This window comes from Passer domesticus, chromosome Z, assembly GCF_036417665.1.
Source record: "Passer domesticus isolate bPasDom1 chromosome Z, bPasDom1.hap1, whole genome shotgun sequence".
Classification (NCBI taxonomy): Eukaryota; Metazoa; Chordata; class Aves; order Passeriformes; family Passeridae; genus Passer; species Passer domesticus.
This window is the reverse complement of record NC_087512.1, coordinates 72,697,990-72,723,115: the sequence shown is the minus strand read 5'-3', so window position 1 is coordinate 72,723,115 and position 25,126 is coordinate 72,697,990. Positions and strand designations below refer to the sequence as shown.

General features: G+C 36.4%; 1 protein-coding gene and 1 long non-coding RNA gene across 13 annotated transcripts in view; one reads left to right on the top strand and one right to left on the bottom strand.

Moving 5' to 3' along the window:
* LOC135291005 (uncharacterized) overlaps positions 1 to 24,673 on the bottom strand; it is a 40,197-nt gene extending 15,524 nt beyond the window's left edge. Inside the window, exons 1-6 of one of the 7 annotated variants that reach the window (XR_010353870.1) lie at positions 24,384 to 24,673; positions 21,764 to 21,832; positions 11,320 to 11,444; positions 4,810 to 4,903; positions 4,305 to 4,419; positions 3,831 to 3,959 (exon numbers count right to left, since the gene is read on the bottom strand). This is a non-coding gene — a long non-coding RNA (uncharacterized LOC135291005). Of the gene's footprint in view, positions 1 to 2,590; positions 3,579 to 3,830; positions 3,960 to 4,304; positions 4,420 to 4,809; positions 4,904 to 11,319; positions 11,445 to 21,763; positions 21,833 to 23,716; positions 24,258 to 24,294 lie in introns of those variants that run through there. The other 6 variants (XR_010353872.1, XR_010353868.1, XR_010353869.1 and 3 more) reach the window with 6 other exon arrangements.
* The window catches only part of LINGO2 (leucine rich repeat and Ig domain containing 2), a 478,753-nt gene that overhangs the window by 210,769 nt on the left and 242,858 nt on the right, over positions 1 to 25,126 (top strand). The gene's annotated exons all lie outside the window — the stretch shown is intronic.

Genomic DNA, 25,126 nt, shown 5'->3' with positions numbered 1-25,126 from the left:
ATAATACAAACTGAAAAGCAACACCAAAACACAATGCCAATCAATTTTGGTCCCTTTAATTAGTGAATCTGGACTCCAACACTATTGTCATTTTAGCAACACTTTTTAGAGAAAAATCCCTTCCAGTGTTGCCCCAAAATTTTATTTTGAGAATGTTTAAACCCATAGTGACTGCAGAGAAATTTGAGGATTGATACACAGTATCTTTTAAAGCTATTGGGCATGGAATTTGTTTTAGAAGCAGATATCTTGAACGATAGTTGACACTTTAAGTTTATGTACCAGAAAAATAAGATAAATATGACATATTCAGAAATAAAATGTTGACTTTTCTGATAAGCTTTTTATCATTGCACCTTGCTTGAGAAAAATAAAGCCATTCTTTTTTATGCAGTTGCACATCTTATGACCAACCTAGGATAATTTTTGGGGACAGTATTCATGTAGAAAGGAGAAAGAGAGGAAAAAATCAGTATAAAATTCAAAAGTGCTTGAATGGTCTTAGAATACTGACAAGAAGACTTATCTATATTTAAATGGAAAGAAGGGTAAGTATCAATGCTAATTTAATTAGTTGGTGCATTTATGCTATGGCATAGAGCAAATATGGAGCTCTGTTAACTAGGTAAACTAATCTAGTGTGGAAATTTGGAGCAGATGTCATAGGTTACACTGGGCAGTGCCTTCCAGGAACTGCTTAGTGTTTCTGTTTGGCAGAGTCTCAGGAACTGTATATCTTGCTCTATGGGATGATGACAGCATGTCCAGTAATGTCTTGATAACCTGGCCTACCTACAGTTCTATAAAGGGACCATACATGTACATGTGTGAGTATCCATAAAAGTGTGTGTGTGAAGTTTGCCCTACAGAGAGAAACTTCTTTCTGAAATATGAGTATTCTCTTGTAGTATTTCTCCTTCATGCTATCTTTCTGTTAACCTCTTCAGCACAGTGAGAAGAATTGGCTTGCAAATGCCAGTCAGATTTCTAAAATCACAGAAGCATTTTCAGACAGTTTGGTGCTTCTCTGAACTGGACAGTTGAAGCTGCAAAGCTGACTGATAGCCAAGTACATGATTCCTTCTCACACTACTGTCTCAGCTAGACCTAGAGATGTTACAGCAAAGTGTTTGTTAAAACCAACTACCTGATATTCAGCAATGCTTATATTAACAGTAAAGACTGCTTGAATGTGTTTACATCTACACATATGTGTGGGATGTAATTTCTAATTCATGATAGCTATAAGCATTAATTTCCTAAAGAATATATAAATGTTTCATACATGCAATTATAGCGATATCAACAGCTTTAATTATGATCCTAGCATAACATAAAAGTTAAAAACATAAAGACTAAAAGTTTTAATATTTTCAATTAAAACATTGCCCAATACACATCTTTGAACAATAAGAAAAAATAGAATAAATTAATCCGCAACATTTTTATTCTAAATTTTGAAGGGTGATATTTCTACAAAGGTCTAAAGACAGGACAGCATGAAGAATTAATTAGTGTAAAATTGTGATAACTGCATATTATTTTAAATTAATCTTTTTTTATTAGTTTCCTCTTTCTATGGGGAATATAAGCTGAAATGCACATTTCTGATACCTGAAAATAATTATTTGTTATCTTATTGTATTTCTTCACAATATTATTAAAGCAAAATATTGTGCCTTGCCTCTTGAGAGAGGCAAAATATGAAAATCCTGCTTAATCATATTCCCTGATGTCTTAGTCTTAACTAGAGTAAGGGTCACCTAGTATATTAGATAATATCACAGCTTCTGAATTACTTTCTTATTAACATTATTTTCAAATGGAAAAAATATATTTTACTTTGCTGTTTTAATATAAACCAATGAATTATGTAGTTGATTATGGTGAAAAAAACTCATGAACTTCTTCCCTGCAATATTGTCTTTCAGACATACTGTATTTCATAGCACTAATTTTTTCTTCTGATTTTTTTTTACCCAAATGAAAATTTTGTTAAATAAAATTGAATAGTTTGTAGAAAAATCTGATAATATATGAAATTGTTCCTTTGAGATCTACTCAATGTATACAGTCCAACTCCTATTCCTAAGGAGCACAATCTCCGACAGCCACACCATATGCCTGGGAGCACTGTCCAAAGGATTCTTAAGCTCTCTATGGATGTGTAAGTGAGGGCAACCATGTAGTCTATGAGTCAAAAATGCTTCTAATACAGGGCATGTATCTTTGGGTCTCAATCTTATCTTCTGGTCTGACTGACCTAAATATAGCAAACTCTAAAAGTTTATTGAGCTTTGCAGAGTGATGTATACAGAATTAATTTCCTAAGTTTGTAAACAAATTTTTAACGTGTTTTTGGTACTTATTGTAGGGGTGTTATGAAACAAATGCAAATTACTGTAATTAGAAACCTTGAATGAAAAAAACTTTAGAAATGTCTAAGTCTACCTAAGTCTACCCTACTATATAAGTTTAAATATATAACCTTTATTAATAGGCGTTATAGCATTCCTAACTCAAATATTCAGAACCTGAAGTCAGATTATGTTACAATAATGTCTTACTCAGATGAGGTGGGAGACCATTACTAATTTCAGGGTTGTGTTTTTTTAAGAAAAGACTGCTGTTGACTGATGCACAAATAGATTCAAGAACATTTCAGTTTTCTTTACCATACATTTAGCTCATTAACTGCAAATAACTTTATGAAAAATACACATAAACACTTTTCACATATCATTGTGCTATGAATATAAATTGCAGTTTCAAATAATTCTGGCAGCCTGCTGAGTTTTTGTGGGTTTTTTAAAGATACGTTCAAGATTGTATAATGTTAATCCATCTGAGAACAGGGAAAAAAGGAAGTCAAAAAAGATGTTGCAGAAAGGTGGAAATTACACCTTCCTGTGTTAGCAACAACTTACCCCCTAAGAAGAGCTTATTTTCAGCAATTTTTGCTAGGAACTTGGACAAAGATGGAGAGGCCCAATTACAATCACCCGAGGACAATGGTCTGCTGCTAGTTAGTTCTGCAGCAGACAGATGCAGAATTTTTGCATGCTTCAAGGAGCCTTCAATTGTTTTTGTATGCATCTTACTCATTTCAACGAGTAGAATTGCAGCTCTTGAACACAATTGTAGTCTGTCTGGCATCCTGGGGTGGATGAGGAGCACAGAGTGAGGAGCTTTTTCCTAGCACATGCTAGGAAAAATAGCTTTTTTCCTAGCACACGCAAACTCTATTACATGTTCATCAGAGAGAGCTCATAGAGAAAGTATGAACTAGAGTTTTTTACCACAAATACTTTACTGAACAAACTGAATGCCCCAAATATTTTACAGAGTAAAAGATTTCACACTGAAGAAGGAAATGGAAACATCTGATGATGCTCTATGGCTGTAAATTGTGTTCTCTCCATAGAAATCCTCTCCTCCCTCATTCTTCAAAAAGGAACTCCAGTCAGATGGTTTTGTATAAATATATGTTTTGTACCAGAATTGTCAAATGACAATGTTAACCAGATAGCTGGTCCTTGATCTTTGATGGGACAGTAGCTGCAGTCACTGGGAACCTACTGGGATTTTTAGAGAAAAATTATTCACACTCTGATGTGAACAGTTGCAAAAGAAAAAAGGAATAAGTATGTCTTCAAAGTTTATTTCCTTCTAGCTCATTAATTGGGAAGGTGAAGAACACAAGCAAGCAGTTTTCACAGGTCTTTGTGCTGTATTTGGGATTTTCAGAAAAGCACAAAATACAACCATGGTAGGAAGGTACAACCCCTGACTTTGGGGAAAATCTCATCTTCTTTCTCTAAGTAGCTTACCATACTACACAAGTTTCAGAACATGCATAAGTATAACCATCCTCTTCAGCTCTCCTCACACTGGGATGGTTTCTCATTCAAGTACAGCAACAGAACTTGAAGCTAGTTTATCTTCTCTTTACAAATAACCTGCAATTAAAAACAGGTGAAACTGATGCAACAAATAGTATTTGTTTATTTTTATATCTACATGTAAATGAGTGGGATACAATTTCAGCAAAATAGCTTTCTTAATGCCTTGAGGAAAGATTCTTTCTCTTGATAGAGCCTGACAGCAGATTTTAAAAAAATTCCATTTCAGAACATGTTTTTGTGATCTCCTCAAAAGGGGATTTTCTTTTCCTATCACAAAGTTACCAAAGACATATTTTCCTTTTTAAATATGATGAGGAACTATTTTTCCTAAAGTGAATCCCTTTAAAATTAAAATTCCTGGTCCTTATAACTCTGCAGTATGAGAAAAATGGGGGTTACCACTGAGCATGGATTGCAGATCAGTATGGATCAGTGGTCAGCCTTGATTTCTCTGCAGTACAAATAAGTAGAAAGGATCAGTGAGATTGCTTTGAACCCTCCAGGTTTGCTGAGCCTGGAGAGAAGAGACAATAAGAAGAAGGAGAAATTTTGAGTTTGTTTGAGATTTTGCAGCTTGAGACAGATACAACATGAACTCTGCATGCGAGAGTAATCCCTCGTGATCCCTTCCCCAAGCTGCTTCCAGAGTAAGATAGAAGCAAAATGCCCTTCTGATAAATCTAGATATAAAAGTGTTGCATAATATTTAATTATAGTGAATTAGCTTCTAATATAATGTTTTTCATGTAACTTTGCCGTTGAATACTGTAATATTTTTTTTGAGCAAAGGTGAAAATGTTGTCACTAAACATGTTGAAAGGATGGAGGTGTAGCAAGCACCTCCTGCATTAATGTTTCCATTTTAATTGAACAGGGTAATTTAAATTACTAATTCACAACTCACCATAAACTTAAAATTTCTATTTTCATAAGTGCCACCAGATAAAAGTTGGAAATAAGATACTGCTTTCCTGACAAGCTTTGGATAAAATCAGGTTCTGAAAAATAGAAAACTGTGGTAAGATAATTTGAAAGGAGTTTCAGTCTTTGTTAAGAACATAAATTATGCTAATTGTGATATCTCTGTTGGTATATTTTTGTTTGGACTCAATTTTCTTGCAGTCTCTTTATAGCCTGAAGTGCCCCAGGAGCAAACATTTCATTACCTTTCATATGTAATATCTGTCAGAGACCAATTTTGCTGTAGAATATTTCTTATTCTTTGCAGTTTGTTTTTCTTATATCTGTCATTTTACTTAAGATACAGCTAGATAAACTGATTAAAACTGTTATGTTTTAAAAGATTTCAAGATAAATATTTAACCATTAAGCACCAAAAGTTCTCATGGATGGATTTTTCAAGTTTTTATGGGAGTAGAAAAGCGACCTGAAATATGCTGTCCTTGATGTGAAGAAAATTATGCTTCCTTTCTGTGAAGAAAATTATAGCCAGATGCCTTACAGATACAGGAGGAATTTTGCACAGCCTTTTTGATTTTGCCTTGCCACACACAGTGTGGCTCATAGGTGTGGCACTTTGCCACACCAGTGTCTGATTATCAGGGTTTTTTGAAGGCTGAATCTTTTTTTTTTGCTTTTCTCAGTGTACAACCATAGAAGCAGATGTCACTAGGTCTAGCCTGCTGAAGTAAATAGCAATGTCTAACTGAGATCATCATTGTTTGAAAGTACTATCTTTGCTAGTACATTACATAAAGGTAGGCTCTTCCTAATAATCCTGACATTAGGAAAATGTTTAAAATGTGACGAGATAAAAGTGAGCACTTTTGGCTCAGTAAAACAGTCTGAGTTTTTTAATTTTCTAAGCCAAATGCAATTAAAGAATTACATTCAAGAATTAAAGTGCCTTCTTAGATGTTAAGCTAAATTTATCCATGTCCTACGTAACTCAAAATCTCTCTAGTCTCAAGCAAGTTTCGAAAACATAACTGAAAGTAAGTTTTACTGCTGTTATATGAGTTGGGTTTTTTTTATGGCATAGTGTGTTCCTAAGCTATGGAAGTCACTCTCTTGAGGCTATGTGGACTCCAAAGGAGGGAGGATGAAGGATCTCCATAAAAGAGAATAGATTGATTCATGGCCACTATACCTAGTAGTAGTAATCAGACCAGGGTGGATCTGAGGCAGGAATAGCTCCAATGTATATTCAGCTGTTCAGTCTAGTCAAATTCACTGTTTTAACACTTGCTTACATTCTCTTTCTAAAACTTTGACTGGTTTTAGAGTTTCAAGCTGAACTAGCAATTTACAGTACATGCTTAGCAGATGTTGTTGACATGTGAAACAAAATGGCAACACAATCAGGCTGAAAACAATTTTTGAAGATCACCTTGTGCCTGCAATATTAAAGTCTAAGCTAAGCAAGAGCATAGAGCCATTAATCTAATGTCAAATTAACCAAATGGAAGCAATATATAGAATATTATAGAACTGTTTTGTTAGTATGAGTCACAGTCACCACAATTTAGCAAACAAATTGTGTAATTCTGGAGGCGACTCCATCTGGTTGCTTGTAGTGAATGTTTCCGATGTTGGACTTGGTTATTTGCAAATGACACTGCTTATTTTCCATCATTCCTGAGTCCATCAGCTGACTCTTCTATAGAAGATGAAGATCTATTTTTTGTAGAAAAATTACGTATACCTTCCTGCAAATTGGAAAATTGATTTTAATTTAAGCTGCTGTCCCAGACATTCCATCCTGTTGTTTTTACGCTTGGTCAGTGTAACACACAGAGCGATGCAGAGGGCTAGAATGGATTTTACAAGGGGTCCATCACATGTAGATAAAACTCATATCTGAAAACTGTCATGCTTAATTTTGGTTAGTTGGTTTTTTTTGTTAGTTTGTTTGGAGTTTTTTTTTGGTTGGTTTGGTTTTGTTTTTTGGGGTTTTTTTTGGGGTTTTTGGGTTTTGGGGGTTTTTTTATTTTTTTTTTTTTTTATTTTCCCTCTGCCAGAGATAAACTGTGTAATATTTTTAAGTCAACTGAGCACCAAAGACAACTTAAGAGGACCAGTTACCCAAGTTTTTGATTCTCTAATTCTCACTGTGTGTTTTGTCATTAGGACATTCTTTTCAGGAAAAAGATGTTGATCCCACTAGGATGAAGAGATAAGATTTTTTGTTTTGTTGTTGTTGTCTTCGCTGTGCTTTGGGTTTTTTGGTTTTTGTTTGCTTTTTTGTTTTTTGGTTTTTTGGGTGTTTTTTTTTTTGGTGTTTTTTTTTTTTTTTTTTTTTTTAGAACCCCTATGGAAAAGCTATTAAATACATATCTGCTATGGCAAGCATTTTTTGTTTTTCTCAAAGAAAATGTTTGTTTATTGTGCAGGATACGTGGTTATATATCTAAGACTGGCAGCGAAAACTGAACTGTGATTTAGCAGATACATATAGTATGAAAATTCAGTTAGTTGGATTTAATGCACTTCTTTTGCTGCTAGAATAGCCACAGGAACTGCTGTCATTAGTAGAGAAGACAAGGATAGAATTCAGTCACCCAGAATCTAGTCAAAAAACAAAACTGAAATAATTTACTATAAATTTTGCTAGAAAATTTGTTCACAGATACTACTGAGACTTCAACTACTGAAATAATTTTCACTGTTATTTATATTCAACTTCTGTCATTTTTTCTGATTCTTTCTATCCTGCAAAACTTTCCCCCTTCAGTGTATTTTTACAGTGAATGATTTCCCCTGGCACTAGATCATGACTATTCCTAAAATATTTGCCTGAGAGCTTTTCCTTCTCCATTGGGAAGAGACATCAAAGAGTTATCATCTAATTGATTTTGTGTTTTGTCTTTTTCTTCCATGAAAAATTAGGTCACCACAGCACAGGATCAGGGAAAAAAGCATTTAAATTAAGAGATGGCCTCTAGCTTCACTAAGACCTATTCATGTCCACTGTAAACATTTTAATAGGGGTTCTTTTTCTGAAAATATATTTACTTAATAGGAATCTTAGGGGTTCTGTTTTGGGAGTTTTTAACTTAAAGTTTCAAGAGATTTGGACCTTGACATACAGTGGCATAGATGACTAGAATATAGAGATAGAATAAATTGTCCAGCTGAAGGGAAGTTTTGAAACTCCCTCAAGACTTATAGTTAGGCAGACTCCACTCTTTCTAAGTCTGTAAAACTAATACCTTAACATATGGACTCCCTGTGCTACCATTTCAAATGTTGTTTAGCTTAAATTAGTCAGTCTGAAAACTGAAATGGGAAGGTATTCAGCTATTTTAATTCTTTTATCAGATGTGAATCTCTATGATATTATATTTTTATGTAAATAAATGAGAGGTCAGAGTTCTGATAATGTTATAAATCTGTCAGTTACAATTCCCATTGAAACCAACTGGATTTTCACAAAGAAAGATGAATAGAAAATAGATTGCTACATGTCAGCAGCATGTTTCAAATTCAGAATCTTAGGATGATTTTTTTTAGTTATCAAAATGTTCTTATGTTCACAGAAAAACTACTGAGATATAGGACTGTGCAACGAAAAAAAGAAGATCAGGAAATAAATGTATGCAATGAATAATGATATTTCAGCTGCAAGACAGAATAGTTAAGATAGCACTTCCACTGGAAGGATTGCCATGAGTTTTAGAAGCAATATTGTTTCTTTGAAAACTGTTATAGAAAGAAATTGTGAACTCTTCTGTAGGTTTTTGTAGTAAAAGTCAAGCTCTTTTATCTTCACTTACTGGCCCTGTTTTGTGTTTCCAACAATGCTTCATCCCTGGAAATTTTCAAGCCAGGTTGGATGAAGCTTCAAGCAGCCTATTCTAGTGGAAGGTGTCCCTATACCTAGTAAATCATATGGTAGGACTAGATGATCTTTAAGTTCTCTATCACTTCATGAAACTTATAGATTCTATGAAGAAAGAAATTTGACTAATTAACACATTACTTGACGTTTCACTAATCTGCTTGCAAACTGTAATAAATCGGTTGGCAAACTAAAAGCCAAATGAATATTTCCAATTCTGTATCTTTAGTTGCTGTATTTACATTGTGCAGATCAAAAACGTAAGACATCATGAATATGAGATAACTAATTCCTTAGTCAGAGTGGATATTAATTTAAATGCTGGGGCCATCACAACTCTGTGCTACATCTTTCTCAGTAGCACAGTAAGATTTTCAAGGTGAATTAATTGTCCTGCTACTTTGCACAGGATTTCTAATCCCAAGCTACCCAGTCTCTGTTGTCATTGTTTCTATGCAGCCAGGATGATAGTATACACCAAAATTCATGACAATCTCTAGAATATTTTTCTATATCTCCCATTCAGGTAAATCACTTTTGTCACTCTGTCATACTTTACTTTTACCAAATGACTGCTGTGGGAGACAAGGGGAGTGTGATAGACAAATGGATATCGTCTACTTGAATGTCAGTAAGGCCTTCGATGCAGCTTCCATAAGATCCTCAGAGAGAAGATGTCAATGTGTAGTCTGAATTACCAGACACTGTCTGGATGACCAGGCTCAGACGATGATGATCAGCTACACAAAATTTAATTGGTGCTTAGTTACTGGTGGTGTACTCCAGTGGTCAGGACTGGGTTGAATCCTGTTTAAGATCTTCATTACTGATCTGGACAATGGGCCAGAGCATATCCTCAACAACTTTCCTGATGACACAAAACTGGGTGAAATAGCTGACATATCAGAGAATCATGCTGCCATCCAGTTGGACTACAGTAAGCTGGAGAAAGTCTGATATGAGGCTCATGAGGTTCAGCAAGGGTAGGTGCAACCTCCTGCAAGTGGGGAGCAACACCTCAAGCACCAGTGTATGCTGGGAGCCACCCAGATGGAAAGACTCTCTGTGGAGAAGGGCCACAGCATCAGGGTGGATGTCAAGTAAAACATGAACCCATGTGGCCAAAAAGGCCAGTGGTATCCTGGGCTACCTTAGGAGGAGTGTTGCCAGCCAGTCCAAGGAAGGTGATCCTACCCCTCTTCTCAGCCCTGGTGAGGCCACTACCAGAGTACTGAGTCCAGTTCAAACCTCCTCAGTACAAGGAACAAACGTACACATAAAATGCACCAGGGGGCTACAAAGATGATGAAGGGAATGGAACTTTTCTCATAAGAGGCAAGTCTAAGTGAGCTGAGAGTATTTAGCCTGAGGAAGAGCAGGCTCAGGAGGGTTTTACCAATGCATAAAATGTACATCATGGGGCCAGGCAGCTTTCAGTAGTGCCTAGTGACAGAATAAGAAGCAATGGCCAAAAAGTGAAACACAGGAAGTTTCCTGTAGACATAAAGTACGTCTAGGTGTGTGTGAGGGTGATAGACCAGATTGCCTGTGAGGTGCTGAGACCCATCCTTGAAGATTTCAAAGGCCATCCACATATAGTACTGGAACTGCCTCTGGGTAGCCCTGTTTGAGCAGAAGACTTGGGCAGTATTTTTTACAGAGTACCCTTCCAACCTCAACCATTCACTGACTCTGTGAAAAGAGAAAGGTTAGTTGACAATCTAATTTCTAAGCGCTGCTTTCTCTTTTGACATATCTCAGTTGTTTACAATGGGAGCTTACACACCTACATATAGATACCTAAATATATATATAGCCTTGAACAGAAAGAAACCTGGCTTGCCTTGCTCTAACCTAAACAGTAACATGTTTTTATTTGTTAAGGGGTGTTACTTGAGCCACTTAGCTTTTCTCTAGCTCTTATGTAATTTTCTTATTTTATATTTGGGTTTTTTTCTTTTTTTTTTAAAGTTCTTCTTCCTTTCTGCTAAAATTCTATTTCAAAATCAAAACTTTCATTAAAAAAAGTTTTGAGTCTAAATGATTCTGAAATAAGTTAAATACCTTAATGATTTAATACTGAGAAAGTAATAACAAGAGTAAAAAAAATCTTTAAAGGGCAGTATTAAAACATTTTAGTGACATGACTCACTGCAGCATGATTTATGTCATTGAATGCTTGGGATTTATGTTGTTAGCTCTGCAGTTTACAGGGGTCAATTCTCAAAATGACGTGTATAAAATAATCTCTGAATAAAAAGATTGGTTAATAGAGAGGAGAGATAATGTTACTTGGGAAGCAATGGTACTTTTAATGCCCTGCTTATGAGCCACTTACATTAAGTAGAAGTTCTGCAGGCAGGAATTTCCCATGACACAAGGGAAATGTTTGAGGTACTCCCAGTTTGTAAGGGTTATACAATTGTTAGCTACCATCAGAAATACATAAGATATTTGTTCATTAGTCAAAATACTCCAGAGATGCTGAGGATGTAGATAGTACCTTTTCTTGACATGCATTTTTTCTTTTTTTTCAGTCTCACTTCTTTTTTTCATACGTCATTAAAGTTCTGATAAGTTTAAAATTAGTTGTAGGTTTTGCTTCCTATTTACCTGGTTATTTACTATTCATCACTGTATAAAATTTCCGATAAAGAAAGCCCATCATGTTTTCTTCTGCTATGATGATTTGCATATTTGGTATCTTCTTCGTCAGCCCATACTGCGTACATGTTTTTCTTTAAAGAAAAATGGAGAGAATGGAAATTACCTAGTTTCTAATGCAAGGTAAAACGTTCTTGTAATGTTTTATACATTCTCATGAAGAAATAAAATTTGTGGTAACTTTAGTACTAAAAAATATCTCATTTCAAAGAGGAAATCACCAGCAGTAGCTGACTTATTTTTCCAAAACTCTGGCCCAAAAAGTGTGTATACCTTTATTCAGGTCCAACTGCAGTATTCTGTTGTGGATCAAAGCTAAAAAGCTGTCACAAACAACTCAGCAGCAAAACATAGGTGCGAAATATGGAAGAATAGCTTTAAGAAAACATTAATGTCATCACAGTAACCTGTGTATAGAGAGTAATTAATGATTTGTTTATTTTCAAGCAGTATTAGCTGCTTTAAAGCAAGTACACATCTCTTGAGATTACCTTGCTTCATTAATATTTGTGATCTGGAACAAGATATAGTATTACCACTGTATGTATGGCTTTATCTTTTGATTTTAGCCTGTTGAGAAAGCAGTTCAGTACCCACTTAAGATCTGACAGGATTGGCAGGCTGGTTCAAAATAAAAGATGTGTCCCATTAGAAATATTTCAGGTAAACCTGATTGAGTCCGAGCAAATATTTACAAGCAGTCAAATTTACAAGCAGTCTTGTCACAAACATAAACTTAACAAGCTGAAGAAGAAGAAGAAGGAAAAAAACCCTTTCTGAGCTGCATAATCTTGATTTTTATTTATAGCTGTAACATATTAGAAAAAAATGTCTGAAATAAAGGTGTTATCTAGTGCACACTGTCTCTTTAATAATGAACTCCAACAGACAGAAAAGCTGGATCCCTTCTTTCTTCTAGTTAAGCAAGCTTTCATCACTTTTCCCTTGATGTTGGATTATAGAGCAAAGTTAAAAAAGAAAAGTGAACCTCCAGCCAGGTTTTTAAATCCAGAGATCGGCAACAAATTTAAGTGCCCTGATTCTGAAATGCTGAGCCTCTGGCAACTTCAATTTACTTTAAAGGGAGCTGCCAGGGGCTCAGCACCTGAAAATAAGGTCAGTTATTGAGGCACTTCACTGAAGATTGATAATTCAGAGAGAGAAGATCCATAATAAGAGCATAGAATGATTGTACCCCTTAGGGAGGAGAAAAAATTCTGAAGCGGAAAAACAGAGGCTTGTCACAGTAACACTCCTTACTGTAACTAAGCAGGAAGTGCAGTATCCACAGAAGAAATCAAAATGCATCTGTTTTATAAAACATGAATATTAACATATTTAACACCTTTTTAAACCAGAATAAAATAAAAGTAAGTAAAACAAAACCAAACCAAAACAAAGATCAAAACACTGAAAAAAAAAAGGAGGCGAGGACTTTTAGGGGACAGCAGGATTTGAAAAGTCAAATTTCAGACCAGAGAGTCATGACTTTGCCGTCTACTGGCTAGTCAGCCTTTGAAGGCTTTAATCTAAAATTTCATTTGTTCACCCACTGTGTGAGAAACTTATCCATACACAGAACAGAGATACTTATTTACTCCTGCTCAAGTAGGGAGCTAACTGGCAAATCCACAGAGGCACACAGAAGGAGATGTCTTTATGATCTCAGGCTACTAGCAGGCCTCAGTTAAATCATTACTTAGCTGAGTTTTTTATTGGTTTGTCCATTCCACCTTTAAAGGCATATGTGTCCCAAGAGGTCATAACATAAGCTTTATGTGTAGTGGTCTTTTGTGGGCAGGGCCCATCTGAGCTGGGTTGTACTTTTACTACTATAGTGAGTAACAGTCATTGATTGAGCAAATTCTCACTGCTAAACTGGTCAAGACTGGAGCTGTAGTTGGCTTATAATGCAATATCCTTGATTTAAAAAAAAAAATATATAATATTTTCAGTCCCCACCACTTCCAGGACATAGATCAACAATTTTCTATTTTTTATATGCCTGTGGTTGTTTCTTTCATTGCTTAACAGCTTTGGTTTTTAGCTTGTTACTTGGAATTTTTCCCCCATTATTCAACAATAAAACCCCATTTTTTTAATTTTCTTTTTTCCCCTACATCCAGATAAATGTTCTGCATGTAGGTCTGATCCCACCAAAAGCAGGAATCTGGGACCAGGAGGTTCCATTAAATCTAATTTTACCTCTAGTTGTGTCTTCAAGCTCATTACAGTAGTACCATAATAAGTTTTGTGTGAAAAGGAGGGAAATAAAAAAGATGTTTCAGCAGGTCTGTAAAATTCCATTGCTCTAACTCTTAAATTTTTTTTGCGCTCCAGCATATATTTTTTAACAGGTTTTTCCTCTTAATTTTGAGTCTTCTGCATTTCTCCAGAACTGAGCCATCTTGTGGTATGAGCTGTGCTAGCACTCACATTAAAAACACTAATTTTTAAGAATTTATTACTGAGCTGTGAAAATTTGCTCTAGGCAGACACTTGCCTTGAGGCTGTGATGCAGAAGGAGGCTGGTGCAATCTCTAAGGCCATTTTAGGACATTGTTTCTTTCCCACAAGTGTTCCAACCTGAAAGTTCCAGAAGTTTAATTTTTGTGTCCTAATCTCCTGAAACACTGCAGTTCTGTCTAGTTAATCCAGGCATTCAGAGGAGCTTTCTGTCAAGGAGCACCAGCCAGCTCAGAGAATCCAAACTGGGACTTTCTCCCTGCAAAACATGCTGGTGTACATTACAATCACATTTCAGATCAGCCTGCCTCACACTGCTTTGAGGTAGCTCAGATGTCCACAGTGACCTGCCTTAAAAAAACCCTGGTTTACATAATTGAGCCTTCCAGCAAACACATTTTCGCCCTCAGAAACAGATTCGTAAACTTGCTGGACTCTGGACTAACTTTGCTTGCAGACAGGTTAGATTTGTGTATGTGTGAAAAGCTAACAGTTTAGGAAGTGTAAAATCCTCCAGACAAATATAAAAAAAACCTCAAAAACCACTAGAAAAATGAACATGAATATAAGTAATGAGAAATTCTTGATTTAATGTCTCTCTGCTTTAGTCTAAGGCTGTGTTTTAATGCACTTGGACTGACTAGTGTCAAATGTATGACAGCACTGAGCAATAGCTTCTAGATATTCCCATGGGGATTTTACAGGATCTGCAGAGCTGGGGGCTGGAGCCATCATTACCTTCTAAAAATCAGACTAGGTCCAGGGTTAATCACAGTAGGAACTTCAGGAAAAAGTTATATGGGGGTCCCCTCTTCTTGGCTGGGCAGAGGTAACTTTCTCCTAGTAGTTCAAATACTGCTGTGCTTTGGTTTCAATATGATGCTTATGTTCTTTATTAGTCCTTGCATTGATATGATAGCATGATGTAGGGTGAGATCACCTGTGATATAACAATGTACTCTTGTACTGCTCTTCATCCTACTGATGGAGAGAGGGAGGGAGGGAGGGAGGGAGGAGGGAGGGAGGAAGTGGCGGAAGGAAGTGGCGGAAGGAAGGAAGTGGCAGAAGGAAGTGGCGGAAGGAAGGAAGTGGCGGAAGGAAGTGGCGGAAGGAAGGAAGTGGCGGAAGGAAGGAAGTGGCGGAAGGAAGGAAGGAAGTGGCAGAAGGAAGGAAGGAAGTGGCGGAAGGAAGTGGCAGAAGGAAGTGGCGGAAGGAAGTGGCGGAAGGAAGTGGCGGAAGGAAGGAAGGAAGTGGCGGAAGGAAGGAAGGAAGTGGCGGAAGGAAGGAAGGAAGGAAGGAAGGAAGGAAGGAAGTGGCGGAAGGAAGGAAGGAAGGAAGGAAGGAAGGAAGGAAGGAAGGAAGGAAGGAAGGAAGGAAGGAAGGAAGGCCGGCTAGTGGTGTTTTCTGTAGAACTGACATGGTGTGACAAGGCTCCTGTTTGAAATCAAGTGAACCAGCACAGAACTTAAGGCTATGATTGTGTTGTTCAGGTTTTTTTCAGAGTAGGGTAAAAGACCTGTGCTCTGACTCTGGGGCAGGAAGAACAAGAAAGAGTAGGAGAACCTTGTAGTTTCATTTATGTAGCATACAAATGCAAGAATACAAGGTGCTAAGGGTACAAGTAAACACTAGAGAGTTGAGACCTAAAGCAGCTAGTCAAATATGCTTTTTTAGTTGACCTACATTAGTTCAGACAGTGAGTGGCCTCTGAGTATTCCCCAGATGTTAAATGAGGCAACATTATTACTTTAATTGCTGGTTAACACTTCATCATTTTGGCCAGTAGGGAGATCAAGTTTTCTTCCTCACAAATTATATTATAGAATCATATGCAAATAAGTTTTTCTTATATTCTTCTGATCACCTTTGCCAAGCACAGCACTGATACATATAGCTTTTAGAGCAAGGGTTTTTTTGCTGCAGGTATGTAGTCCAACCTTTTTCTGAAAGCAGGGCTAACTTCAAAGTCAGGCCAAATTACTAATGATTTTTCTTCAGCAATTTTGGAAATTTCAAAGGATAGTAATATAACAGTCTTTCTGTACCTACTGCGATTTTGAATCACTCTTATTGTGAACCACTCTTATTTTCTCATTATGCCTATTTAAAATTCCTTTGCTTCTTTCCCAAAGCAAGAAGTCTCTCAGAAACAGATTATTCCAAGTCCCAAGCCATCTCTAATCTTCTTTCATACAAGTGGAGTATACATTTCTATACACAATTTGCAGTATGACCACAATTTTTTGTAGCTTTCCAAATACAGTCTGAGCAAGACTTTTTTATGCTAATATAAATTCTGTCAGTCATTTTATAAGCTGGCCATATTACCTTTAATGTTAAAACCTTGATGTTGACCTATCAAATCTGGGGGGGATTTTTGTTTGATTTATTCTGTTCATTTTTTCTACCTCTGGTCATTGAAAACTACAACCTTTTTTTTAGTTAAACAGTGTTTTGTTTTTATTCAAATTACAGTGCTTTGAGAGTAATTTTGTAAAACTGCTGGTTTTTGGAAAGCATGCAAGGTGTACTGGTATTTTCATTCTTTTACATTTATTGGCAATCAACTGCTAAAACAATATGTTATTTTCAAGATTACTATGAATAATATGTTATTTTCAAGATTACTTCAACAGTATTAGTTGCTAAGTATGCAGATAAAAAATATAGTCATGAGTATGTCAACCCTAGAACTTTTACTATTTATGAAAACCTAGCTTTTACTAAAAATTTCAGATGGATAAAAATATGCATAAAAGCTATTACAGTATAAAAATCCCTGTTTGTTGGGATTATTTGAAGGTTTCGAACAATCTCTTTAAAGACATATTTGTGTAAATTGTGAAAATATGAAGTCAAGTGCACAGAAATTATATACATATTACAAACAAATTTAGCAAAATCTGTTATATGCTGCTAACTTATTGTGGCACAGGCTACAGACATTAAGTTTCTATATAATAATATACTGTACTGGAAAAATCTTCTGTATCTTTAATATCTTTCAGTATTTTCAATCTTCAGTATCTTTCCTGTCAGTAACCTTGTGTAAAGGCACATAAATTTAATTAGTAATAAGACTTTATCTGTGATAAGTCAGCAATAGTTTTCTAAAATTTCACCAAAATTGCTGCAATATCTTTTGAAAACATTGGGCTAAATCTCTTCATCTTAAGAATGGAGACAGTAGTCAATTGGTAATGTCTGAAAAAATAGAGTTTTGGAACTTTAGATATCCCTGGGAGATTTGTATAAACAACTAATGAAGGAGAGTCTTTGGTATTACATTTTGAACATGTTGGCATACAATCAGGTTTTCCAGACAGAAGCATAATCATGTTTATTATAACAAACTAATATTAGAATATATCTGGTTTTAAAAAATATTTCCAAAAGTCATTTCAGAAGCAGTGAAAGAATATGTTCCTTTCACAAAAGTTATATTTTGTAATGTTATATTTGGTATGTATATGTTTCCTTAGGATAAAAAGACTGTTGGACTTACAGGTAGTCAAGAGGCACTTAGAAGATAAATCCATACAAGACTGTTAAAGCACAAGAGAATACCTTTTCTTAGGATGTCTATGAACAGTGCTTTACTAGAAACTTGGCTAGAACATAAGTCTACTGTAATCACAAAAATATGTTTGCATCATGCTTATACCCTTCCATAAGCACCTGTCTTTGGGCCCAGTCAGATGGATCTGGTTCAGCCACTCTCATATCCATTGGCAGGAAAGCAGTTGATTGTTATCTCCATTCTTATTATGAATAAATATTGCAAATTTGATCCTCAGACTAATGTAACGAAAGAACAATGGGTCTGCGCTCTTTGGTATGTATGGCCAAACCTTGGTATTTACCAAAAGCAATCTCACAACTTCAACAACCTGAAGTTTATTTACAGCACAAAGACAAACAAGCAGAATCTCTTTTGATGCAAAAAATGATCCTTAGCTAAGTAATTTTCTTTTGGTTTGTTTAGTTTTGTACTTTCAGCTACATAAAATACAAAGCACAAGGGTTCAGTTGCTGTAGATGTCAGATGGAAAACATGAAAGTTTATGTTTAAACGAACCTGAATCTGTGTTCTAGACCTCAGCTGGAAGTGGATTTGAAATTGACAAGCATAAAAGCTGAACATTATGTGCACTTTGAAATGACCAACTTCAAATCTCAACATCCTCTAAACTCTTAAAGATAATAGTCCGGACAGAAACAGAGATTCCAAATTGTGCAGAGCTTTATACTGTAGGTTGTCGTATAGCAATTTTAAAATCAATTTGGTGTTGAACTGTAAGCCTATGTAATTCTCTACAAATTCACATTTCCTACTGAGACCTCCTAGTGCATGCTAAATCACAGCATCTCTATTTTGTATGCTTTGGAAGAAGCTGCATCTAGGGAAAATATTCAGAAAGTCATGCAGCAACCTAATTCTATATGCTAAGATATTTAGACAACATATGGCAGTATACACAGTAATGGCATTTTGTATGCTGTAGCTCAGTAAACTAAATCTGGACTTGAAGTTCCAAGGTCATTCCTAACTCTATTGCTTATATAGTGTGCCATTTAAAGTAATAGTTCCTATTTGAAAATTCTGACTAATTAACCTTGTTTTATCTGTATGCTTTTTTCCATCAGAAGAAAAAAAAAAAGGGAGTGGTAGAGGAATAAAAGCCTGCCATCTTTCCCTAAACAGTCTAAAGTGGGCAGCTCTCAGCATCTTTATATTTGCTTACTTGTGTCTGGATAGCTAAAAAGCTGTCCCAACATTTGATGAACTGTTTTTTAGATGCTAGATGAAGTAAATATTTTCAGAAATCATGTATCCACAATTTGTTTAAAGAGTATTGTGTGTCACTGTAAAGCAATATTTTCTATTTGATGGCTTTATTTTATTAGTTTTCATATATAATTTTCTTTCCAACAATGAGAGAACTTACTATCCATATTTAAGAGTTTTCATGTCCTTAAAATTAAATGCAAACCTATTTATAGATTCTATTAGAAACCCTGACTCTTGTGCTAAAATAAAAGCTTTATATTTTAAGCAATACAGATGTTAAACCAACAGCTTAGATTATAATTTTAAAGGAAAAGAGGATTTAGGGAAATATTGAAAAAAAAGACAAATTAAGAAAAAATATTCAAAATTTCATTATTAATTGTGCTTCTTTAATGAAACAATTTCTGTAAATTACCAACATTTTGGTGCAATTCACTTTATCTCACTTTCGCATATCTTTTTCATCCATTCAGGATGCACATGTTCAACCAGGCGAATGTAAAATAAACATGCTGCCAAGCATCTCAGCCTTGGTTAAATTACTGGTGGGGAAAAAAAGAATAAAATACCTCCCAAACTTCACTCTGTTACTAAATAAGGTTCTGGGTTTTTGGGTTTTTTTGGGGGTTTTTTTGGTTTTTTTTTTGGTTCCATCTCCTTCTTTCTGCAAAACCTACTTTAACAGGTTCCTCAGCAAACTGTGACACCACCTTCCACTAGTTTTTGCAGCAAACAACTTTCTTGTTTTGAAAAATAGATGCTACTTTTAATCAAATTTCTTTGTGCTTGAACGTTAACGTATTTTTGCAGTCTTCCTAAGTACTACAGAATTGCACTCAAAAAGTTGAAGCATCTGTCCTTCTGAATTTCTTTAAAAATATTTAGGGTAGTGCTGGGCTCTTATATGCTTCTATTTTTTCAAGCTGTTCGTAATAATTTGAGAACTTATGCCTCACCCTTCAGAATCACTGCAGCAATTCTCTGGATGTGTTTCAGAAGACATGCATATTTTTAGATGACATATAGTGCATCAAAGACACGGTCTTCTTCAATGTTCTTTCTAGTCTTACATTAAAGGGTTCAAGTAACAATCAACAGTAACAAACATGCAGACATTTGAAGCCAGTATTTTTTCCTTTCATAATCAGGAAATATCAATGAACTGGTTAGACTCCTCCATTCAGTTTTACTTGTTATTCACTGAAATTCTGATTGATAGTTCTGTTTTAACCTACTTTGAGGAGTACATAAAGGTTTTAGTTTATTTTTTTAACAACTCACATAATATTCCATTACAGATAATCAGTTTAGCATAAAGGAACACTGAATTATTCTAATCATATTGAAGCTTTTGTGGCAGTTGTGTAGGAGAAGGGGGCAAGGAGGGTGTTTTTGCACCAGCACCTTTTTATTTTATCTGTTTCCTTAGGTGCTAGCTTGTAAAGAATTAAAGTGACTGTATTGTCATTTTTTTCTTAATTACAATAATCCATACATTGTACTGCTTGAGAATGTTACTATTTTTGACAGAAGCACTTTAAAAAGATAATAAAATACTATTTAATTGAAATTTTTCCTTGCTATAGTATGGTACTCCATGGTACTATAAGAAAATGCTAATTGCTGAATTGAAATGACAGTGTGCAGTCTAATGTAAGGTAGGAAGTTGGTTAAGACAGACAAAGGGAACAAGCTTTTCTTCTCTTCAAAGAGCTAATATAGCTGAATAATTTCTCAGTAGCAGAGTTTATAAGACCCAAGAATACGGCGAGAGAATATATATGGACAGTGCATTTAAACATGAGCAGAGAGAGCATGTTTTTCTACAATGTATATGAAAATCAGGCACTCCAAGCTAAATACTTGATGGGAGATTCAGCTGTGTGGACGAAGTTCCACTGGTTTGCAAGTTACCAGTATGATCCTAAGTAGTTCAATTATGTGATGTGCTGGAATTCCAGTAGCAGTGCTGGCAGTATTCTAATACCACCATCCACTTTGATCACAGAGACACCTCTATCCTGCTAAATAAGATAATGCAGTAATGGTGGGTTCTTTGGTTCTTTTCTATTATTTGGGGTTTTTTTCCCATGAATGATCAGGAGAAATTGTTTTTAATAATTTTGGCAATTAGTAGTTCAGTGAGTAGGGCATTCCTGTTTAAGGAAAAGATTCTCAATTCTCAGCTGAACAGATGAGGAGCACAGCTCGAAACTTGAATTTCTGTTTCCTGGGGGACTGCAGCAATGCCAATATACATAAGATATCACCTGAGACAGACAAGGGGAATCTGAAAGAGGAAGAGAGGGACAGACCTCCAAAAAATTTAAGAAGAAAATGTATGCTAAACAGGTATCATTAAGTCAGAACATTGTAGTATGTCGTTTGAGAAAGCACAGGTCACAGATGAGCAATTCAGCACAATCTGGGTCAGCAGAAAATGAAAATAACTCATTTATTTCTTGCTGATTCTTAGGCTGTGTAAGTTGAATTTTGTAAACTGTATGATCAAAGGTAATAGAAAAACTGAAGACTGTTGGTGTTCGGTCCTTTCTGAAAGATCTCAACAAAGAGTGAAGCTAGTACTAAGTATGAGAATACTTGTAAAAATTCAGCTTTTGTGTGGTTCCTACCACTTTTTCTTTCAATATTTTTTTCTGAATGTGTTATTGTTATATTCTTGGTTGTGGTGATTGCTAATTATTTCAATCAGTAATTTCTTTAGGAAGAGGATTACAGTACTTTTTTTGGTTAACCTAGCTACACAAAAAACAGTTTTAATATCTTCTACGAAAAGAAATAACATTCTGTTGTTATTTTTTTGTGTAGGTGGAAGTCCTGCACTCCAGTTTTTGATTTGAAGGTCTAGCAATACATAGATCTTGGTGAACTAATCCACTTGAAATAAAGTGGTAGTGGTTTCCACCTGGAATAAGTCTTTCACCATGTGGACCAATTTCTTTTGTTTGTCTTGACATCTAGAGTAGGTTTATTTTGAAAGAGGAGACAAAAAAATCCCCTAAAAACCCCAAACAAGTGTTGCTTTCTTCAACTGCCATTAATTCAATGCAAAAACTCATATCCTTTTCTTTATGAAGAGAGTTAAATAAATGAGGAAAACTTTAAAATTCTCACCTGAGTTTCCTATTTGCTATTTATTCATGCTGTTCATTAAATCCCATGGCTTCCTTCAAATTTCAGGCTCTGTAAAGCATGTGTTTTGAAACAGTATAAAATGTGATTAGAGAGAGAGTTTAAATAATAGTTAAAATAACTAAGACGTACAGAGATACTACATACCCTTACATAATTTCTTTTGTAGTAAATTTGATGAATGATTTTACCTCAAGGCATTGTTTCCACCAGAGATAATGGCTTATGCCTAAGAGTTGTGCTGTGCTAATGGGGTTGCAGAGACTGTTGATCATTCCATTAAAAAACGACAGTATTTCATGTCTGACCCTGCCCGGCCTCTTGGTAAAACCACACTGTGAAACACCAAAATTCTGATCCAAGGACAAATATATTTTGAATTCATTTTGTTCTTGTTCTTTTTCTTTTTATCTGGGTATGATAGCAGAAATTAACAGCAGTAATTAACATACTTAAGGACATACTCTGACAAGCTTTGAAAACCACATGGAAATGGTCTCTATCTGAGGTTCTCTGCTGACCTCAATGAACAAGTGTAAAAATAACCCATTAAAGCACATGTCACAGCTATTTACTAGTTATTAAATATTTTTATGCCTATATTCATAACACATTATTATCTCTATTTTCAGCTCTTGAAAATGATTTCCAGTAAATAAAAGTAATTACACAAAGGTATATTAGGAATTCTTGTGATGGCCAGATAAATAATTATTTTGTCATTCCACTACACCTACACTTCAGGCTGAAAGTACACCTTTGTATACTAATCAACAAGAAAACTTAAGAGTTGAAAATTTTAAAAAATAATTGAAAAGGAAACACAAGACATTTAACTGACAATTGGTAAAAAAAAATTCTTTCCATTTTTGTTTGCAAAGACAATTATTAAGAATCAAATAACAGAATATGTTAAGTTGCAAGGGACCCAGCAGGATCATTGACTCCATTCTTTTCAAGGAAGTTGTAATGGCAGTGAAGTCTCCCCTCAGTCTCTTCTTCTCCAGGCTGAACAGACCAAGTGGCCTCAGCCACTCCTCATGTGGCTTCTGCTCAAGGCCCTTCACCACCTTCATTGCCCTCCTTTGGACAATCTCTAACAGCTCAATGTCTTTTTTGGGTTGCAGCACCCAAAACTGCACCCAGCACTCAAGATGAGGCTGCCCCAGAGCAGAGCAGAGCAGGACAATCCCCTCCCCTGCCCGGCTGTGATGCTGTGCCTGATGCTCCCAGGGCACGAGTGACCCTCCTGGCTGCCAGGGCACTGCTGGCTCCTGTTCAAATGGTCACTGACCACGACCCCCAGGTTCCTTTCCATGGCATTGCTTTCCAGCATCTCATTCCCCAGGTTGCCCACTCTGTTCTGGGATTTCTGCATATTTAATACACACAGGCCAGTCTGGGGGTGTCATGGTTTGACCCTGGCAGAATGCCAGGGCTCCCATGAAAGGTATATTTCTAAAATGGTTACTGTGAGATGTGACCTGGAAACAGAACAAAGCAGGCTCCAACTTGGGAATGGAGGGAAAAAACACAACACTTTATTAATCTACAACATAAGACAAAAAGGAAAGAAAAAAACAAACGCACACAACAATCCACAATGGAAAACCTCCAAAACACTCCTCTTCCCTCTACCCCTCTAACACCCAATCCCCTTTAACACTCAATTCTCAGTCCAATACCCTCCTCCACACAACGTCCCCCCAGTTCATCAGGAGAGAGGAGTCTCCCTCTTGTACCATGGGCCTCCCCAGGAAACACAATTGGAACCTCCTGTGCTTCCATGTCACACATGGCAGCTGCCTGGAGAGAATCTGCCGTGGTGACCATCTTCCTTCCATGTCCAGTGCTCTCACCACTGTCCATGGATCCAAACTGCTCCTTAGGTCCTTTTAAGAATGCCTTGCCTAGTTCTAAGTAGCAGCCTCTTACCATTTGGGACACCTGTCCTATATTTCACCCCCCGGGGCCGAGGGGCCTCATGAACAGAGATCCTTCTCTGCTGAAGGCAGAGGGCTCCACCACACCCTCCCCATCAGTCTCTGTTCCCTCTACTTCTCACAAGCTTTGTCACTCTTGGCTTCCAGCCAACCGCCTCCCCCAAGGTGCAGTCTCTACATTACAGGAAGATTTGGTTCTATCCTGTGGCCATGTAAGACAAAAGTCCAGCCAAAAGGCCACTCCAAATCATGTCCTCCATCTAGGGCGCTTCTCATTTGCTGGTATTTCTTCACTCACTCAAGTCTTCTTCTCATCTGCCCATCTTCTGTCCCCTCTAAACTCTCAGCTGGAGAGGATTGGTGTTTACAGCATCCACTGTCCCAGCACCAAAGAGGTTAAAACTCCAGCCGAGGTCTGCCCGCAGCTGTGCAACCCCCTCCCCTCCCGCCGCCTTCTTCTCTTGGCTATGGTGCCAGCAGCACAAGATATCAAATTTCAAGCCAGCTTCTATCACTCTCTCTGGGAGTGGGGGGGGGAGGAGGGGCTGCCCAAACATCCCAGATCTTCACCTTGCAGGGCTCTGGCCTCCCTTCCCACAGGCCGCATGGCCTCCCCCACCAGACGAAGCTGGGCAGGGGAGAGATCAGATTCCACTCACCGAAGGACTCAAAAGAGGAAATCCCTCTGGGAATCTTCTGCTTTTAACCCCTGTGTGTTCTCAGAGGCGCATCCAGGTCCCCAGTGGCCACACCAGGTGCCAATTTCAAATCTGGCCACTGATTGGTTTGATCACAACTTTTCCAGAGACTCATTTCCTGGTCAAGCCACGACAGGGGAACATAGTTATCTGCATAATGGATAGAGTGAAATGTTTGGGTAGCACTAGAGATCTTGTTTCACCACTTTGTGCAAAGATATTACAAAAAAGCTGGGCTGGATCCAAGTGAATACCCCAGAGCTCTAGACAGGAAGCCAAATGTCATGCAGTTCTTAACATTATAACTGATATACTTTTCAGTTTCTTTCAAACTTGCTAAATTTGAAATGTTAAGCATAGGAAGCATTATTAATTAAAAATCATGAGACAGATTTTATTGGTACAATTGTTAGAGATGCAAAAATAACCAAACATTTTTTATTCCAATCATCACTGTTATTTAAGTATTTTAAAATATTTCCTGGTAGCATTTGTTCCTGCATCTTTATCTCCTCTCCTCACCTCATCAAGGTCAAAACTACAAAACTCTTCTCTTTCGTTTTGTGGAACTCTTAATTAGTGAGAATTAATAAAAAAAGGATTATCTGAATAATGAAAAGTGAATATTTTATTTAAATTTATGCCTTACTTTCGAGGTCCTTATTTTCTTTTCTTCTCTTCCCAAATACTTCCCTTGCCAGTAA